This window comes from Rhipicephalus microplus, chromosome 3 (assembly GCF_043290135.1).
Source record: "Rhipicephalus microplus isolate Deutch F79 chromosome 3, USDA_Rmic, whole genome shotgun sequence".
Taxonomy (NCBI): Eukaryota; Metazoa; Arthropoda; class Arachnida; order Ixodida; family Ixodidae; genus Rhipicephalus; species Rhipicephalus microplus.
In genome coordinates this window covers 158,264,145-158,279,474 of record NC_134702.1, presented here as the reverse complement: position 1 = coordinate 158,279,474, position 15,330 = coordinate 158,264,145, and the positions used below count along the sequence as shown (strand labels likewise).

Below are 15,330 nucleotides of genomic sequence, written 5' to 3'. Positions count from 1 at the left end.
CGAATGGCTAAGCGATCGCTCAGTCCCTCTCCGTTCTCCGGCATGGTCTAGTGGCTAGGATACCTAGCTCTCACCCAGGAGGCCTGGATTCGATTCCCGGTGTCGGAAGTATTTTCTTTTGTCTGCTGTCTTCAAGCCTCCGATTTGCGCATGCTTTGTAAGTTCAATACTTTTACCCTGTTGGCCGAATATCTAAGCGATCGCTCCGTACCTCTCTGTCTCCGGCATGGTCTAGTGGCTAGGATACCTGGCTTTCATCCAGGAGACCCGGGTTCGATTCCCAGTGTCGGAAGTATTTTCTTTTATCTGCTGTCATCAAGTCTCCATTTTGCGCACGCTATGTAACTTCAATAGTTTTACCCTGTTGGCCGAATGGCTAAGCGATCGCTCCGTCCCTCTCCGTTCTACAGCATGGTCTAGTGTCTAGGATACCTATGGCGCTCTCACCCAGGAGGCCCGCGTCCGATTACCGGTGTCGAAAGTATTTTTTCATCTGCTATCATCAAGTCTCCAATTCTCGCATGCTATATAACTTCAATACTTTTACCCTGTTGGCAGAATGGCTAAGCGATTGCTCTGTCCCTCTCCGTTCTCCGGCATGGTCTAGTGGCTTGGATACCTGGCTCGCACCCAGGAGGCCCGCGTGCGATTCCCGGTGTCGGAAGTATTTTTTATCTGCTATCATCAAGTCTCCAATTTGCGCATACTATATAACTTCAATACTTTTACCCTGTTGGCCGAATGGCTAAGCGATCGCTCAGTCCCTCTCCGTTCTCCGGCATGGTCTAGTGGCTTGGACACCTGGCTCTCACCCAGGAGGCCCGGGTACGATTCCCGGTGTCGGAAGTATTTTCTTTTATCTGATATCATCAAGTCTCCAAATTGCGCACGCTGTATAACTGCAATACCTTTACCCTGTTGGTCGAATGGCTAAGCGATCGCTCCGTCCCTCTCCGTTCTCCGGCATGGTCTAGTGGCTAGGATACCTGGCTCTCACCCAGGAGGCCCGGGTTCAATTCCCGGTGTCAGAAGTATTTTTTTATCTGCTGTCATCAAGTCTCCGATTTGCGCACGCTATGTACCTTCAATAGTTTTACCCTGTTGGCTGAATGGCTAAGCCATCGCTCCATCCCTCTCCATTCTACAGCATGGTCTAGTGTCTAGGATACCTACAGCGCTCTCACCCAGGAGGCCCGCGTGTGATTCCCGGTGTCGGAAGTATTTTTTTATCTGCTATCATCAAGTCTCCAATTTGCGCATACGATAGAACTGCAATACTTTTACCCTGTTGGCCGAATGGCTAAGCGATCGCTCAGTCCCTCTCCGTTCTCCGGCATGGTCTAGTGGCTAGGATACCTAGCTCTCACCCAGGAGGCCTGGATTCGATTCCCGGTGTCGGAAGTATTTTCTTTTTTTTGCTGTCTTCAAGCCTCCAATTTGCGCATGCTTTGTAACTTCAATACTTTTACCCTGTTGGCCGAATATCTAAGCGATCGCTCCGTCCTTCTCCGTTCTCCGGCGTGGTGTAGTGGCTAGAATATCTGGATCTCACCCAGGAGACCCTGGTTCGATTCTTGGTGTCGGAAGTATTTTTTTATCTGCTGTCATCAAGTCTCCAATTTGCGCACGGTATGTAACTTGAATAGTTTCACCCTGTTGGCCGAATGGCTAAGCGATCGCTCCATCCCTCTCCGTTCTCTGGCATGGTCTAGTGGCTTGGATACCTGGTTCTCACCCAGGAGGCCCGGGTACGATTCCCGGTGTCGGAAGTATTTTTTATCTGCTATTATAGAGTATCCAATTTACGCACGCTATGTAACTTCAATACTTTTACCCTGTTGGCCAAATGGCTAAGCGATCGCTCCGTCCCTCTCCGTTCTCCGGCATGGTCTAGTGGCTAGGATACCTGGCTCTCACCCAGGAGGCCCGGGTTCGATTCCCGGTGTCGGAAGTATTTTCTTTTATTTGCTATCATCAAGTCTCCAATTTGCGCACGCTATGTAACTTCAATACTTTTACCCTGTTGGCCGAATCGCTAAGCGATCGCTCCGTCCCTCTCCGCTCTCCGGCATGGTCTAGTGGCTAGGATACATGGCTCTCATCAGGAGGCCCGGGTACGATTTGCGGTGTCGGAAGTATTTTCTTTTAGCTGCTGTCATAAAGTCTTCAATTTGCGCACGCTATGTATCTTCAATAGTTTCACCCTGTTGGCCGAATGGCTAAGCGATCGCTCCGTCCCTCTCCGTTCTCTGGCATGGTCTAGTGGCTTGGACACCTGGCTCTCACCCAGGAGGCCCGGGTACGATTCCCGGTGTCGGAAGTATTTTCTTTTATCTGATATCATCAAGTCTCCAAATTGCGCACGCTGTATAACTGCAATACCTTTACCCTGTTGGTCGAATGGCTAAGCGATCGCTCCGTCCCTCTCCGTTCTCCGGCATGGTCTAGTGGCTAGGATACCTGGCTCTCACCCAGGAGGCCCGGGTTCAATTCCCGGTGTCAGAAGTATTTTTTTATCTGCTGTCATCAAGTCTCCGATTTGCGCACGCTATGTACCTTCAATAGTTTTACCCTGTTGGCTGAATGGCTAAGCCATCGCTCCGTCCCTCTCCATTCTACAGCATGGTCTAGTGTCTAGGATACCTACAGCGCTCTCACCCAGGAGGCCCGCGTGTGATTCCCGGTGTCGGAAGTATTTTTTTATCTGCTATCATCAAGTCTCCAATTTGCGCATACGATAGAACTGCAATACTTTTACCCTGTTGGCCGAATGGCTAAGCGATCGCTCAGTCCCTCTCCGTTCTCCGGCATGGTCTAGTGGCTAGGATACCTAGCTCTCACCCAGGAGGCCTGGATTCGATTCCCGGTGTCGGAAGTATTTTCTTTTATTTGCTGTCTTCAAGCCTCCAATTTGCGCATGCTTTGTAACTTCAATACTTTTACCCTGTTGGCCGAATATCTAAGCGATCGCTCCGTCCTTCTCCGTTCTCCGGCGTGGTGTAGTGGCTAGAATATCTGGATCTCACCCAGGAGAGCCTGGTTCGATTCTTGGTGTCGGAAGTATTTTTTTATCTGCTGTCATCAAGTCTCCAATTTGCGCACGGTATGTAACTTGAATAGTTTCACCCTGTTGGCCGAATGGCTAAGCGATCGCTCCATCCCTCTCCGTTCTCTGGCATGGTCTAGTGGCTTGGATACCTGGCTCTCACCCAGGAGGCCCGGGTACGATTCCCGGTGTCGGAAGTATTTTTTATCTGCTATTATAGAGTATCCAATTTACGCACGCTATGTAACTTCAATACATTTACCCTGTTGGCCAAATGGCTAAGCGATCGCTCCGTCCCTCTCCGTTCTCCGGCATGGTCTAGTGGCTAGGATACCTGGCTCTCACCCAGGAGGCCCGGGTTCGATTCCCGGTGTCGGAAGTATTTTCTTTTATTTGCTATCATCAAGTCTCCAATTTGCGCACGCTATGTAACTTCAATACTTTTACCCTGTTGGCCGAATCGCTAAGCGATCGCTCCGTCCCTCTCCGCTCTCCGGCATGGTCTAGTGGCTAGGATACATGGCTCTCATCAGGAGGCCCGGGTACGATTTGCGGTGTCGGAAGTATTTTCTTTTAGCTGCTGTCATCAAGTCTTCAATTTGCGCACGCTATGTATCTTCAATAGTTTCACCCTGTTGGCCGAATGGCTAAGCGATCGCTCCGTCCCTCTCCGTTCTCTGGCATGGTCTAGTGGCTTGGACACCTGGCTCTCACCCAGGAGGCCCGGGTACGATTCCCGGTGTCGGAAGTATTTTCTTTTATCTGCTATCATCAAGTCTCCAAATTGCGCACGCTGTATAACTGCAATACCTTTACCCTGTTGGTCGAATGGCTAAGCGATAGCTCCGTCCCTCTCCGTTCTCCGGCATGGTCTAGTGGCTAGGATACCTGGCTCTCAACCAGGAGGCCCGGGTTCAACTCCCGGTGTCAGAAGTATTTTTTTATCTGCTGTCATCAAGTCTCCGATTTTCGCACGCTATGTAACTTCAATAGTTTTACCCTGTTGGCTGAATGGCTAAGCCATCGCTCCGTCCCTCTCCATTCTACAGCATGGTCTAGTGTCTAGGATACCTACAGCGCTCTCACCCAGGAGGCCCGCGTGTGATTCCCGGTGTCGGAAGTATTTTTTATCTGCTATCATCAAGTCTCCAATTTGCGCATACGATAGAACTGCAATACTTTTACCCTGTTGGCCGAATGGCTAAGCGATCGCTCAGTCCCTCTCCGTTCTCCGGCATGGTCTAGTGGCTAGGATACCTAGCTCTCACCCAGGAGGCCTGGATTCGATTCCCGGTGTCGGAAGTATTTTCTTTTAGTTGCTGTCTTCAAGCCTTCAATTTGCGCATGCTTTGTAACTTCAATACTTTTAGCCTGTTGGCCGAATATCTAAGCGATCGCTCCGTCCTTCTCCGTTCTCCGGCGTGGTGTAGTGGCTAGAATATCTGGATCTCACCCAGGAGACCCTGGTTCGATTCTTTGTGTCGGAAGTATTTTTTTATCTGCTGTCATCAAGTCTCCAATTTGCGCACGGTATGTAACTTGAATAGTTTCACCCTGTTGGCCGAATGGCTAAGCGATCGCTCCATCCCTCTCCGTTCTCTGGCATGGTCTAGTGGCTAGGATACATGGCTCTCATCAGGAGGCCCGGGTACGATTTGCGGTGTCGGAAGTATTTTCTTTTAGCTGCTGTCATCAAGTCTTCAATTTGCGCACGCTATGTATCTTCAATAGTTTTAGCCTGTTGGCCAAATGGCTAAGCGTTCGCTCCGTCCCTCTCAAATCTCTGGCATGGTCTAGTGGCTAGGATACCTGGCTCTCACCGAGCAGGCCCGGGTACGATTCCCGGTGTCAGAAGTTTTTTCTTTTATCTGCTGTCATCAAGTCTCCAATTTGCGCACGGTATGTAACTTCAATAGTTTTACCCTGTTGGCCGAATGGCTAAGCGATCTCTCCGTCCCTCTCCATTCTCCGGCATTGTCTAGTGTCTAGGATACCTGGCTCTCACCCAGGAAGCCCGGTTGCGATTCCTGGGGTCGGGAGTATTTTATTTTATCAGCTATCATCAAGTCTCCAAATTGCGCACGCTATGTATCTTCAATACTTCTACCTTGTTGGCCGAATGGCTAAGCGATCACTCCGTCCTTCTCCGTTCTCCAGCATGGTCTAGTGGCTAGGATACCTGGCTTTCACCCAGGAGGCCCGGGTTCGATTCCCGGTGTCGGAAGTATTTTCTTTTATCTGCTGTCATTAAGTCTCCAATTTGCGCACGCTATGTAACTTCAATAGTTTTACCCTGTTGGCCGAATGGCTAAGCGATCGCTCCGTCCCTCTCCGTTCTACAGCATGATCTAGTGTCTAGGATACCTATGGCGCTCTCACCCAGGAGGCCCGCGTTCGATTCCCGGTGTCAGAAGTATTTTTTCATCTGCTATCATCAAGTCTTCAATTTGCGCATGCTATATAACTTCAATACTTTTACCCTGTTGGCCGAATGGCTAAGCGATCGCTCTGTCCCTCTCCGTTCTCCGGCATGGTCTAGTGGCTTGGATACCTGGCTCTAGCCCAGGAGGCCCGCGTGCGATTCCCGGTGTCGAAAGTATTTTTTTATCTGCTATCATCAAGTCTCCAATTTGCGCATACTATATAACTTCAATACTTTTACCCTGTTGGCCGAATGGCTAAGCGATCGCTCAGTCCCTCTCCGTTCTCCGGCATGGTCTAGTGGCTAGGATACCTAGCTCTCACCCAGGAGGCCTGGATTCGATTCCCGGTGTCGGAAGTATTTTCTTTTGTCTGCTGTCTTCAAGCCTCCGATTTGCGCATGCTTTGTAACTTCAATACTTTTACCCTGTTGGCCGAATATCTAAGCGATCGCTCCGTCCCTCTCCGTCTCTGGCGTGGTCTAGTGGCTAGGATACCTGGCTTTCACCCAGGAGACCCGGGTTCGATTGCCGGTGTCGGAAGTATTTTCTTTTATCTGCTGTCATCAAGTCTCCATTTTGCGCACGCTATGTAACTTCAATAGTTTTACCCTGTTGGCCGAATGGCTAAGCGATCGCTCCGTCCCTCTCCGTTCTACAGCATGGTCTAGTGTCTAGGATACCTATGGCGCTCTCACCCAGGAGGCCCGCGTCCGATTACCGGTGTCGAAAGTATTTTTTCATCTGCTATCATCAAGTCTCCAATTTGCGCATGCTATATAACTTCAATACTTTTACCCTGTTGGCAGAATGGCTAAGCGATTGCTCTGTCCCTCTCCGTTCTCCGGAATGGTCTAGTGGCTTGGATACCTGGCTCGCACCCAGGAGGCCCGCGTGCGATTCCCGGTGTCGGAAGTATTTTTTATCTGCTATCATCAAGTCTCCAATTTGCGCATACTATATAACTTCAATACTTTTACCCTGTTGGCCGAATGGCTAAGCGATCGCTCAGTCCCTCTCCGTTCTCCGGCATGGTCTAGTGGCTAGGATACCTAGCTCTCACCCAGGACGCTGGATTCGATTCCCGGTGTAGGAAGTATTTTATTTTATCTGCTGTCTTCAAGCCTCCAATTTGCGCATGCTTTGTAACTTCAATACTTTTCCCCTGTAGGCCGAATATCTAAGCGATCGCTCCGTCCCTCTCCGTTCTCCGGCGTGGTCTAGTGGCTAGGATATCTGGCTCTCACCCAGGAGACCCTGGTTCTATTCTTGGTGTCGGAAGTATTCTTTTATCTGCTGTCATCAAGTCTCCAATTTGCGCACGGTATGTAACTTGAATAGTTTCACCCTGTTGGCCGAATGGCTAAGCGATCGCTCCGTCCCTCTCCGTTCTCTGGCATGGTCTAGTGGCTTGGACACCTGGCTCTCACCCAGGAGGCCCGGGTACGATTCCCGGTGTCGGAAGTATTTTCTTTTATTTGCTATCATCAAGTCTCCAAATTGCGCACGCTGTATAACTGCAATACCTTTACCCTGTTGGTCGAATGGCTAAGCGATCGCTCCGTCCCTCTCCGTTCTCCGGCATGGTCTAGTGGCTAGGATACCTGGCTCTCACCCAGGAGGCCCGGGTTCAATTCCCGGTGTCAGAAGTATTTTTTTTTATCTGCTGTCACCAAGTCTCCGATTTGCGCACGTTATGTAACTTCAATAGTTGTACCCTGTTGGCTGAATGGCTAAGCCATCGCTCCGTCCCTCTCCATTTTACAGCATGGTCTAGTGTCTAGGATACCTACAGCGCTCTCACCCAGGAGGCCCGCGTGTGATTCCCGGTGTCGGAAGTATTTTTTTATCTGCTATCATCAAGTCTCCAATTTGCGCATACGATAGAACTGCAATACTTTTACCCTGTTGGCCGAATGGCTAAGCGATCGCTCAGTCCCTCTCCGTTCTCCGGCATGGTCTAGTGGCTAGGATACCTAGCTCTCACCCAGGAGGCCTGGATTCGATTCCCGGTGTCGGAAGTATTTTCTTTTATTTGCTGTCTTCAAGCCTCCAATTTGCGCATGCTTTGTAACTTCAATACTTTTACCCTGTTGGCCGAATATCTAAGCGATCGCTCCGTCCTTCTCCGTTCTCCGGCGTGGTGTAGTGGCTAGAATATCTGGATCTCACCCAGGAGACCCTGGTTCGATTCTTGGTGTCGGAAGTATTTTTTTATCTGCTGTCATCAAGTCTCCAATTTGCGCACGGTATGTAACTTGAATAGTTTCACCCTGTTGGCCGAATGGCTAAGCGATCGCTCCATCCCTCTCCGTTCTCTGGCATGGTCTAGTGGCTTGGATACCTGGCTCTCACCCAGGAGGCCCGGGTACGATTCCCGGTGTCGGAAGTATTTTTTATCTGCTATTATAGAGTATCCAATTTACGCACGCTATGTAACTTCAATACTTTTACCCTGTTGGCCAAATGGCTAAGCGATCGTTCCGTCCCTCTCCGTTCTCCGGCATGGTCTAGTGGCTAGGATACCTGGCTCTCACCCAGGAGGCCCGGGTTCGATTCCCGGTGTCGGAAGTATTTCCTTTTATTTGCTATCATCAAGTCTCCAATTTGCGCACGCTATGTAACTTCAATACTTTTACCCTGTTGGCCGAATCGCTAAGCGATCGCTCCGTCCCTCTCCGCTCTCCGGCATGGTCTAGTGGCTAGGATACATGGCTCTCATCAGGAGGCCCGGCTACGATTTGCGGTGTCGGAAGTATTTTCTTTTAGCTGCTGTCATCAAGTCTTCAATTTGCGCACGCTATGTATCTTCAATAGTTTCACCCTGTTGGCCGAATGGCTAAGCGATCGCTCCGTCCCTCTCCGTTCTCTGGCATGGTCTAGTGGCTTGGACACCTGGCTCTCACCCAGGAGGCCCGGGTACGATTCCCGGTGTCGGAAGTATTTTCTTTTATCTGCTATCATCAAGTCTCCAAATTGCGCACGCTGTATAACTGCAATACCTTTACCCTGTTGGTCGAATGGCTAAGCGATAGCTCCGTCCCTCTCCGTTCTCCTGCATGGTCTAGTGGCTAGGATACCTGGCTCTCACCCAGGAGGCCCGGGTTCAACTCCCGGTGTCAGAAGTATTTTTTTATCTGCTGTCATCAAGTCTCCGATTTTCGCACGCTATGTAACTTCAATAGTTTTACCCTGTTGGCTGAATGGCTAAGCCATCGCTCCGTCCCTCTCCATTCTACAGCATGGTCTAGTGTCTAGGATACCTACAGCGCTCTCACCCAGGAGGCCCGCGTGTGATTCCCGGTGTCGGAAGTATTTTTTTATCTGCTATCATCAAGTCTCCAATTTGCGCATACGATAGAACTGCAATACTTTTACCCTGTTGGCCGAATGGCTAAGTGATCGCTCAGTCCCTCTCCGTTCTCCGGCATGGTCTAGTGGCTAGGATACCTAGCTCTCACCCAGGAGGCCTGGATTCGATTCCCGGTGTCGGAAGTATTTTCTTTTAGTTGCTGTCTTCAAGCCTCCAATTTGCGCATGCTTTGTAACTTCAATACTTTTAGCCTGTTGGCCGAATATCTAAGCGATCGCTCCGTCCTTGTCCGTTCTCCGGCGTGGTGTAGTGGCTAGAATATCTGGATCTTACCCAGGAGACCCTCGTTCGATTCTTTGTGTCGGAAGTATTTTTTTATCTGCTGTCATCAAGTCTCCAATTTGCGCACGGTATGTAACTTGAATAGTTTCACCCTGTTGGCCGAATGGCTAAGCGATCGCTCCATCCCTCTCCGTTCTCTGGCATGGTCTAGTGGCTAGGATACCTGGCTCTCACCCAGGAGGCCCGGGTTCGATTCCCGGTGTCGGAAGTATTTTCTTTTAGCTGCTGTCATCAAGTCTTCAATTTGCGCACGCTATGTATCTTCAATAGTTTTAGCCTGTTGGCCAAATGGCTAAGCGTTCGCTCTGTCCCTCTCAAATCTCTGGCAAGGTCTAGTGGCTAGGGTACCTGGCTCTCACCGAGCAGGCCCGCGTACGATTCCCGGTGTCAGAAGTTTTTTCTTTTATCTGCTGTCATCAAGTCTCCAATTTGCGCACGGTATGTAACTTCAATGGTTTTACCCTGTTGGCCGAATGGCTAAGCGATCTCTCCGTCCCTTTCCATTCTCCGGCATTGTCTAGTGTCTAGGATACCTGGCTCTCACCCAGGAAGCCCGGTTGCGATTCCTGGGGTCAGGAGTATTTTATTTTATCAGCTATCATCAAGTCTCCAAATTGCGCACGCTATGTATCTTCAATACTTCTACCTTGTTGGCCGAATGGCTAAGCGATCACTCCGTCCTTCTCCGTTCTCCAGCATGGTCTAGTGGCTAGGATACCTGGCTTTCACCCAGGAGGCCCGGGTTCGATTCCCGGTGTCGGAAGTATTTTCTTTTATCTGCTGTCATTAGGTCTCCAATTTGCGCACGCTATGTAACTTCAATAGTTTTACCCTGTTGGCCGAATGGCTAAGCGATCGCTCCGTCCCTCTCCGTTCTACAGCATGATCTAGTGTCTAGGATACCTATGGCGCTCTCACCCAGGAGGCCCGCGTTCGATTCCCGGTGTCAGAAGTATTTTTTCATCTGCTATCATCAAGTCTCCAATTTGCGCATGCTATATAACTTCAATACTTTTACCCTGTTGGCCGAATGGCTAAGCGATCGCTCTGTCCCTCTCCGTTCTCCGGCATGGTCTAGTGGCTTGGATACCTGGCTCTAGCCCAGGAGGCCCGCGTGCGATTCCCGGTGTCGGAAGTATTTTTTATCTGCTATCATCAAGTCTCCAATTTGCGCATACTATATAACTTCAATACTTTTACCCTGTTGGCCGGATGGCTAAGCGATCGCTCAGTCCCTCTCCGTTCTCCGGCATGGTCTAGTGGCTAGGATACCTAGCTCTCACCCAGGAGGCCTGGATTCGATTCCCGGTGTCGGAAGTATTTTCTTTTGTCTGCTGTCTTCAAGCCTCCGATTTGCGCATGCTTTGTAACTTCAATACTTTTACCCTGTTGGCCGAATATCTAAGCGATCGCTCCGTCCCTCTCCATCTCTGGCGTGGTCTAGTGGTTAGGATACCTGGCTTTCACCCAGGAGACCCGGGTTCGATTGCCGGTGTCGGAAGTATTTTCTTTTATCTGCTGTCATCAAGTCTCCAATTTGCGCACGCTATGTAACTTCAATAGTTTTACCCTGTTGGCCGAATGGCTAAGCGATCGCTCCGTCCCTCTCCGTTCTACAGCATGGTCTAGTGTCTAGGATACCTATGGCGCTCTCACCCAGGAGGCCCGCGTCCGATTACCGGTGTCGAAAGTATTTTTTCATCTGCTATCATCAAGTCTCCAATTTGCGCATGCTATATAACTTCAATACTTTTACCCTGTTGGCAGAATGGCTAAGCGATTGCTCTGTCCCTCTCCGTTCTCCGGCATGGTCTAGTGGCTTGGATACCTGGCTCGCACCCAGGAGGCCCGCGTGCGATTCCCGGTGTCGGAAGTATTTTTTATCTGCTATCATCAAGTCTCCAATTTGCGCATACTATATAACTTCAATACTTTTACCCTGTTGGCCGAATGGCTAAGCGATCGCTCAGTCCCTCTCCGTTCTCCGGCATGGTCTAGTGGCTAAGATACCTAGCTCTCACCCAGGAGGCCTGGATTCGATTCCCGGTGTAGGAAGTATTTTATTTTATCTGCTGTCTTCAAGCCTCCAATTTGCGCATGCTTTGTAACTTCAATACTTTTCCCCTGTAGGCCGAATATCTAAGCGATCGCTCCGTCCCTCTCCGTTCTCCGGCGTGGTCTAGTGGCTAGGATATCTGGCTCTCACCCAGGAGACCCTGGTTCTATTCTTGGTGTCGGAAGTATTCTTTTATCTGCTGTAATCAAGTCTCCAATTTGCGCACGGTATGTAACTTGAATAGTTTCACCCTGTTGGCCGAATGGCTAAGCGATCGCTCCGTCCCTCTCCGTTCTCTGGCATGGTCTAGTGGCTTGGACACCTGGCTCTCACCCAGGAGGCCCGGGTACGATTCCCGGTGTCGGAAGTATTTTCTTTTATCTGCTATCATCAAGTCTCCAAATTGCGCACGCTGTATAACTGCAATACCTTTACCCTGTTGATCGAATGGCTAAGCGATCACTCCGTCCCTCTCCGTTCTCCGGCATGGTCTAGTGGCTAGGATACCTGGCTCTTACCCAGGAGGCCCGGGTTCAATTCCCGGTGTCAGAAGTATTTTTTTTATCTGCTGTCACCAAGTCTCCGATTTGCGCACGTTATGTAACTTCAATAGTTTTACCCTGTTGGCTGAATGGCTAAGCCATCGCTCCGTCCCTCTCCATTTTACAGCATGGTCTAGTGTCTAGGATACCTACAGCGCTCTCACCCAGGAGGCCCGGGCACGATTCCCGGTGTCAGAAGTTTTTTCTTTTATCTGCTGTCATCAAGTCTCCAATTTGCGCATACGATAGAACTGCAATACTTTTACCCTGTTGGCCGAATGGCTAAGCGATCTCTCCGTCCCTCTCCATTCTCCGGCATTGTCTATTGTCTAGGATACCTGGCTCTCACCCAGGAAGCCCGGTTGCAATTCCTGGGGTCGGGAGTATTTTATTTTATCAGCTATCATCAAGTCTCCAAATTGCGCACGCTATGTATCTTCAATACTTCTACCTTGTTGGCCGAATGGCTAAGCGATCGCTCCGTCCTTCTCCGTTTTCCAGCATGGTCTAGTGGCTAGGATACCTGGCTTTCACCCAGGAGGCCCGGGTTCGATTCCCGGTGTCGGAAGTATTTTCTTTTATCTGCTGTCATCAAGTCTCCAATTTGCGCACGCTATGTAACTTCAATAGTTTTACCCTGTTGGCCGAATGGCTAAGCGATCGCTCCGTCCCTCTCCGTTCTACAGCAGGGTCTAGTGTCTAGGATACCTATGGCGCTCTCACCCAGGAGGCCCGCGTTCGATTCCCGGTGTCGGAAGTATTTTTTCATCTGCTATCATCAAGTCTCCAATTTGCGCATGCTATATAACTTGAATAGTTTCACCCTGTTGGCCGAATGGCTAAGCGATCGCTCTGTCCCTCTCCGTTCTCCGGCATGGTCTAGTGGCTTGGATACCTGGCTCTAGCCCAGGAGGCCCGCGTGCGATTCCCGGTGTCGGAAGTATTTTTTTATCTGCTATCATCAAGTCTCAATTTGCGCATACTATATAACATCAATACTTTTACCCTGTTGGCCGAATCGCTAAGCGATCGCTCCGTCCCTCTCCGCTCTCCGGCATGGTCTAGTGGCTAGGATACCTAGCTCTCACCCAGGAGGCCTGGATTCGATTCCCGGTGTCGGAAGTATTTTCTTTTGTCTGCTGTCTTCAAGCCTCCGATTTGCGCATGCTTTGTAACTTCAATACTTTTACCCTGTTGGCCGAATATCTAAGCGATCGCTCCGTCCCTCTCCGTCTCTGGCGTGGTCTAGTGGCTAGGATACCTGGCCTTCACCCAGGAGACCCGGGTTCGATTCCCGGTGTCGGAAGTATTTTCTTTTATCTGCTGTCATCAAGTCTCCAATTTGCGCACGCTATGTAACTTCAATAGTTTTACCCTGTTGGCCGAATGGCTAAGCGATCGCTCCGTCCTTCTCCATTCTATAGCATGGTCTAGTGTCTAGGATACCTATGGCGCTCTCACCCAGGAGGCCCGCGTCCGATTCCCGGTGTCGAAAGTATTTTTTCATCTGCTATCATCAAGTCTCCAATTTGCGCATGCTATATAACTTCAATACTTTTACCCTGTTGGCAGAATGGCTAAGCGATCGCTCTGTCCCTCTCCGTTCTCTGGCATGGTCTAGTGGCTTGGATACCTGGCTCGCACCCAGGAGGCCCGCGTGCGATTCCCGGTGTCGGAAGTATTTTTTTATCTGCTATCATCAAGTCCCCAATTTGCGCATACTATATAACTTCAATACTTTTACCCTGTTGGCCGAATGGCTAAACGATCGCTCAGTCCCTCTCCGTTCTCCGGCATGGTCTAGTGGCTAGAATACCTAGCTCTCACCCAGGAGGCCTGGATTCGATTCCCGGTGTAGGAAGTATTTTCTTTTATCTGCTGTCTTCAAGCCTCCAATTTGCGCATGCTTTGTAACTTCAATACTTTTCCCCTGTTGGCCGAATATCTAAGCGATCGCTCCGTCCCTCTCCGTTCTCCGGCGTGGTCTAGTGGCTAGGATATCTGGCTCTCACCCAGGAGACCCTGGTTCGATTCTTGGTGTTGGAAGTATTCTTTTATCTGCTGTCATCAAGTCTCCAATTTGCGCACGGTATGTAACTTGAATAGTTTCACCCTGTTGGCCGAATGGCTAAGCGATCGCTCCGTCCCTCTCCGTTCTTTGGCATGGTCTAGTGGCTTGGACAACTGGCTCTCACCCAGGAGGCCCGGGTACGATTCCCGGTGTCGGAAGTATTTTTTATCTGCTATTATCAAGTATCCAATTTACGCACGCTATTTAACTTCAATACTTTTACCCTGTTGGCCAAATGGCTAAGCGATCGCTCCGTCCCTCTCCGTTCTCCGGCATGGTCTAGTAGCTAGGATACCTGGCTCTCACCCAGGAGGCCCGGGTTCGATTCCCGGTGTCGGAAGTATTTTCTTTTATCTGCTATCATCAAGTCTCCAATTTGCGCACGCTATGTAACTTCAATACTTTTACCCTGTTGGCCAAATCGCTAAGCGATCGCTCCGTCCCTCTCCATTCTCTGGTATGGTCTAGTGGCTAGGATACCTGGCTCTCACCCAGGAGGCCCGGGTTCGATTCCCGGTGTCGGAAGTTTTTTCTTTTATCTGCTGTCATCAAGTCTCCAATTTGCGCACGGTATGTAACTTCAATAGTTTGACCCTGTTTGCCGAATGGCTAAGCGATCTCACCGTCCCTCTCCGCTCCCCGGCATGGTCTATTGTCAAGGATACCTGGCTCTCACCCAGGAGGCCCGGTTGCGATTCCCGGGGTCGGGAGTATTTTCTTTTATCAGCTATCATCAAGTCTCCAAATTGCGCACGCTATGTATCTTCAATACTTCTACCTTGTTGGCCGAATGGCTTAGCGATCGCTCCGTCCTTCTCCGTTCTCCGGCATGGTCTAGTGGGTAGGATACCTGGCTTTCACCCAGGAGGCCCGGTTTCGATTCCCGGTGTCGGAAGTATTTTCTTTTATCTGCTGTCATCAAGTCTCCAATTTGCGCACGCTATGTAACTTCAATAGTTTTACCCTGTTGACCGAATGGCTAAGCGATCGCTCCGTCCCTCTCCGTTCTACAGCATGGTCTAGTGTCTAGGATACCTATGGCGCTCTCACCCAGGAGGCCCGCGTCCGATTCCCGGTGTCGGAAGTATTTTTTTATCTGCTATCATCAAGTCTCCAATTTGCGCATGCTATATAACTTGAATAGTTTCACCCTGTTGGCCGAATGGCTAAGCGATCGCTCCGTACCTCTCCGTTCTCTGGCATGGTCTAGTGGCTTGGATACCTGGCTCTCACCCAGGTGGCCTGGGTACGATTCCCGGTGTCGGAAGTATTTTTTATCTGCTAATATCAAGCCTCCAATTTGCGCACGGTATGTAACTTCAATACTTTTACCCGGTTGCCCGAATGGCTAAGGGATGGCTCCATCCCTCTCCGTTCTCCGGCATGGTCTAGTGGCTAGGATACCTAGCTCTCACCCAGGAGACCCGGGTTCAATTCGCGGTGTCGGAAGTATTTTCTTTTATCTGCTATCATCAAGCCTCCAATTTGCGAACGCTGTATATCTTCAATACTTTTACCCTGTTGGCCGAATAGCTAAGCG

The 15,330-nt window shown here is 50.1% G+C and overlaps 39 non-coding genes across 39 annotated transcripts; all 39 read left to right on the top strand.

Annotated features, from left to right (window-relative positions):
- The first annotated feature begins 36 nt into the window (after positions 1–36).
- TRNAE-CUC (transfer RNA glutamic acid (anticodon CUC)) lies at positions 37–108 on the top strand. The gene has a single exon. It is a non-coding gene; the product is annotated as a tRNA-Glu (tRNA).
- A 112-nt stretch (positions 109–220) lies between these two features.
- On the top strand, positions 221–292 carry TRNAE-UUC (transfer RNA glutamic acid (anticodon UUC)). The gene has a single exon. It is a non-coding gene; the product is annotated as a tRNA-Glu (tRNA).
- A 482-nt stretch (positions 293–774) lies between these two features.
- On the top strand, positions 775–846 carry TRNAE-CUC (transfer RNA glutamic acid (anticodon CUC)). Its single transcript has one exon. It is a non-coding gene; the product is annotated as a tRNA-Glu (tRNA).
- A 113-nt stretch (positions 847–959) lies between these two features.
- On the top strand, positions 960–1,031 carry TRNAE-CUC (transfer RNA glutamic acid (anticodon CUC)). The gene has a single exon. It is a non-coding gene; the product is annotated as a tRNA-Glu (tRNA).
- A 298-nt stretch (positions 1,032–1,329) lies between these two features.
- On the top strand, positions 1,330–1,401 carry TRNAE-CUC (transfer RNA glutamic acid (anticodon CUC)). The gene has a single exon. It is a non-coding gene; the product is annotated as a tRNA-Glu (tRNA).
- Positions 1,402–1,697: 296 nt separating this feature from the next.
- Positions 1,698–1,769, top strand: TRNAE-CUC (transfer RNA glutamic acid (anticodon CUC)). The gene has a single exon. It is a non-coding gene; the product is annotated as a tRNA-Glu (tRNA).
- Positions 1,770–1,879: 110 nt separating this feature from the next.
- TRNAE-CUC (transfer RNA glutamic acid (anticodon CUC)) lies at positions 1,880–1,951 on the top strand. The gene has a single exon. It is a non-coding gene; the product is annotated as a tRNA-Glu (tRNA).
- A 297-nt stretch (positions 1,952–2,248) lies between these two features.
- On the top strand, positions 2,249–2,320 carry TRNAE-CUC (transfer RNA glutamic acid (anticodon CUC)). Its single transcript has one exon. It is a non-coding gene; the product is annotated as a tRNA-Glu (tRNA).
- Positions 2,321–2,433: 113 nt separating this feature from the next.
- On the top strand, positions 2,434–2,505 carry TRNAE-CUC (transfer RNA glutamic acid (anticodon CUC)). The gene has a single exon. It is a non-coding gene; the product is annotated as a tRNA-Glu (tRNA).
- Positions 2,506–2,803: 298 nt separating this feature from the next.
- On the top strand, positions 2,804–2,875 carry TRNAE-CUC (transfer RNA glutamic acid (anticodon CUC)). Its single transcript has one exon. It is a non-coding gene; the product is annotated as a tRNA-Glu (tRNA).
- Positions 2,876–3,171: 296 nt separating this feature from the next.
- On the top strand, positions 3,172–3,243 carry TRNAE-CUC (transfer RNA glutamic acid (anticodon CUC)). The gene has a single exon. It is a non-coding gene; the product is annotated as a tRNA-Glu (tRNA).
- A 110-nt stretch (positions 3,244–3,353) lies between these two features.
- On the top strand, positions 3,354–3,425 carry TRNAE-CUC (transfer RNA glutamic acid (anticodon CUC)). The gene has a single exon. It is a non-coding gene; the product is annotated as a tRNA-Glu (tRNA).
- Positions 3,426–3,722: 297 nt separating this feature from the next.
- TRNAE-CUC (transfer RNA glutamic acid (anticodon CUC)) lies at positions 3,723–3,794 on the top strand. Its single transcript has one exon. It is a non-coding gene; the product is annotated as a tRNA-Glu (tRNA).
- Positions 3,795–3,907: 113 nt separating this feature from the next.
- Positions 3,908–3,979, top strand: TRNAE-CUC (transfer RNA glutamic acid (anticodon CUC)). Its single transcript has one exon. It is a non-coding gene; the product is annotated as a tRNA-Glu (tRNA).
- Positions 3,980–4,276: 297 nt separating this feature from the next.
- Positions 4,277–4,348, top strand: TRNAE-CUC (transfer RNA glutamic acid (anticodon CUC)). The gene has a single exon. It is a non-coding gene; the product is annotated as a tRNA-Glu (tRNA).
- Positions 4,349–5,198: 850 nt separating this feature from the next.
- On the top strand, positions 5,199–5,270 carry TRNAE-UUC (transfer RNA glutamic acid (anticodon UUC)). Its single transcript has one exon. It is a non-coding gene; the product is annotated as a tRNA-Glu (tRNA).
- A 483-nt stretch (positions 5,271–5,753) lies between these two features.
- TRNAE-CUC (transfer RNA glutamic acid (anticodon CUC)) lies at positions 5,754–5,825 on the top strand. The gene has a single exon. It is a non-coding gene; the product is annotated as a tRNA-Glu (tRNA).
- A 112-nt stretch (positions 5,826–5,937) lies between these two features.
- Positions 5,938–6,009, top strand: TRNAE-UUC (transfer RNA glutamic acid (anticodon UUC)). The gene has a single exon. It is a non-coding gene; the product is annotated as a tRNA-Glu (tRNA).
- Positions 6,010–6,858: 849 nt separating this feature from the next.
- TRNAE-CUC (transfer RNA glutamic acid (anticodon CUC)) lies at positions 6,859–6,930 on the top strand. The gene has a single exon. It is a non-coding gene; the product is annotated as a tRNA-Glu (tRNA).
- Positions 6,931–7,043: 113 nt separating this feature from the next.
- Positions 7,044–7,115, top strand: TRNAE-CUC (transfer RNA glutamic acid (anticodon CUC)). Its single transcript has one exon. It is a non-coding gene; the product is annotated as a tRNA-Glu (tRNA).
- Positions 7,116–7,415: 300 nt separating this feature from the next.
- TRNAE-CUC (transfer RNA glutamic acid (anticodon CUC)) lies at positions 7,416–7,487 on the top strand. The gene has a single exon. It is a non-coding gene; the product is annotated as a tRNA-Glu (tRNA).
- Positions 7,488–7,783: 296 nt separating this feature from the next.
- TRNAE-CUC (transfer RNA glutamic acid (anticodon CUC)) lies at positions 7,784–7,855 on the top strand. Its single transcript has one exon. It is a non-coding gene; the product is annotated as a tRNA-Glu (tRNA).
- A 110-nt stretch (positions 7,856–7,965) lies between these two features.
- TRNAE-CUC (transfer RNA glutamic acid (anticodon CUC)) lies at positions 7,966–8,037 on the top strand. Its single transcript has one exon. It is a non-coding gene; the product is annotated as a tRNA-Glu (tRNA).
- A 297-nt stretch (positions 8,038–8,334) lies between these two features.
- On the top strand, positions 8,335–8,406 carry TRNAE-CUC (transfer RNA glutamic acid (anticodon CUC)). Its single transcript has one exon. It is a non-coding gene; the product is annotated as a tRNA-Glu (tRNA).
- A 113-nt stretch (positions 8,407–8,519) lies between these two features.
- TRNAE-CUC (transfer RNA glutamic acid (anticodon CUC)) lies at positions 8,520–8,592 on the top strand. The gene has a single exon. It is a non-coding gene; the product is annotated as a tRNA-Glu (tRNA).
- Positions 8,593–8,889: 297 nt separating this feature from the next.
- TRNAE-CUC (transfer RNA glutamic acid (anticodon CUC)) lies at positions 8,890–8,961 on the top strand. The gene has a single exon. It is a non-coding gene; the product is annotated as a tRNA-Glu (tRNA).
- A 296-nt stretch (positions 8,962–9,257) lies between these two features.
- TRNAE-CUC (transfer RNA glutamic acid (anticodon CUC)) lies at positions 9,258–9,329 on the top strand. Its single transcript has one exon. It is a non-coding gene; the product is annotated as a tRNA-Glu (tRNA).
- Positions 9,330–9,812: 483 nt separating this feature from the next.
- TRNAE-UUC (transfer RNA glutamic acid (anticodon UUC)) lies at positions 9,813–9,884 on the top strand. Its single transcript has one exon. It is a non-coding gene; the product is annotated as a tRNA-Glu (tRNA).
- Positions 9,885–10,366: 482 nt separating this feature from the next.
- On the top strand, positions 10,367–10,438 carry TRNAE-CUC (transfer RNA glutamic acid (anticodon CUC)). The gene has a single exon. It is a non-coding gene; the product is annotated as a tRNA-Glu (tRNA).
- A 112-nt stretch (positions 10,439–10,550) lies between these two features.
- On the top strand, positions 10,551–10,622 carry TRNAE-UUC (transfer RNA glutamic acid (anticodon UUC)). The gene has a single exon. It is a non-coding gene; the product is annotated as a tRNA-Glu (tRNA).
- Positions 10,623–11,472: 850 nt separating this feature from the next.
- Positions 11,473–11,544, top strand: TRNAE-CUC (transfer RNA glutamic acid (anticodon CUC)). Its single transcript has one exon. It is a non-coding gene; the product is annotated as a tRNA-Glu (tRNA).
- Positions 11,545–11,657: 113 nt separating this feature from the next.
- On the top strand, positions 11,658–11,729 carry TRNAK-CUU (transfer RNA lysine (anticodon CUU)). The gene has a single exon. It is a non-coding gene; the product is annotated as a tRNA-Lys (tRNA).
- A 486-nt stretch (positions 11,730–12,215) lies between these two features.
- TRNAE-UUC (transfer RNA glutamic acid (anticodon UUC)) lies at positions 12,216–12,287 on the top strand. The gene has a single exon. It is a non-coding gene; the product is annotated as a tRNA-Glu (tRNA).
- Positions 12,288–12,769: 482 nt separating this feature from the next.
- Positions 12,770–12,841, top strand: TRNAE-CUC (transfer RNA glutamic acid (anticodon CUC)). Its single transcript has one exon. It is a non-coding gene; the product is annotated as a tRNA-Glu (tRNA).
- A 112-nt stretch (positions 12,842–12,953) lies between these two features.
- TRNAE-UUC (transfer RNA glutamic acid (anticodon UUC)) lies at positions 12,954–13,025 on the top strand. Its single transcript has one exon. It is a non-coding gene; the product is annotated as a tRNA-Glu (tRNA).
- A 1,033-nt stretch (positions 13,026–14,058) lies between these two features.
- On the top strand, positions 14,059–14,130 carry TRNAE-CUC (transfer RNA glutamic acid (anticodon CUC)). The gene has a single exon. It is a non-coding gene; the product is annotated as a tRNA-Glu (tRNA).
- A 113-nt stretch (positions 14,131–14,243) lies between these two features.
- On the top strand, positions 14,244–14,315 carry TRNAE-CUC (transfer RNA glutamic acid (anticodon CUC)). The gene has a single exon. It is a non-coding gene; the product is annotated as a tRNA-Glu (tRNA).
- A 298-nt stretch (positions 14,316–14,613) lies between these two features.
- TRNAE-UUC (transfer RNA glutamic acid (anticodon UUC)) lies at positions 14,614–14,685 on the top strand. The gene has a single exon. It is a non-coding gene; the product is annotated as a tRNA-Glu (tRNA).
- A 482-nt stretch (positions 14,686–15,167) lies between these two features.
- TRNAE-CUC (transfer RNA glutamic acid (anticodon CUC)) lies at positions 15,168–15,239 on the top strand. Its single transcript has one exon. It is a non-coding gene; the product is annotated as a tRNA-Glu (tRNA).
- Positions 15,240–15,330: the final 91 nt, after the last annotated feature.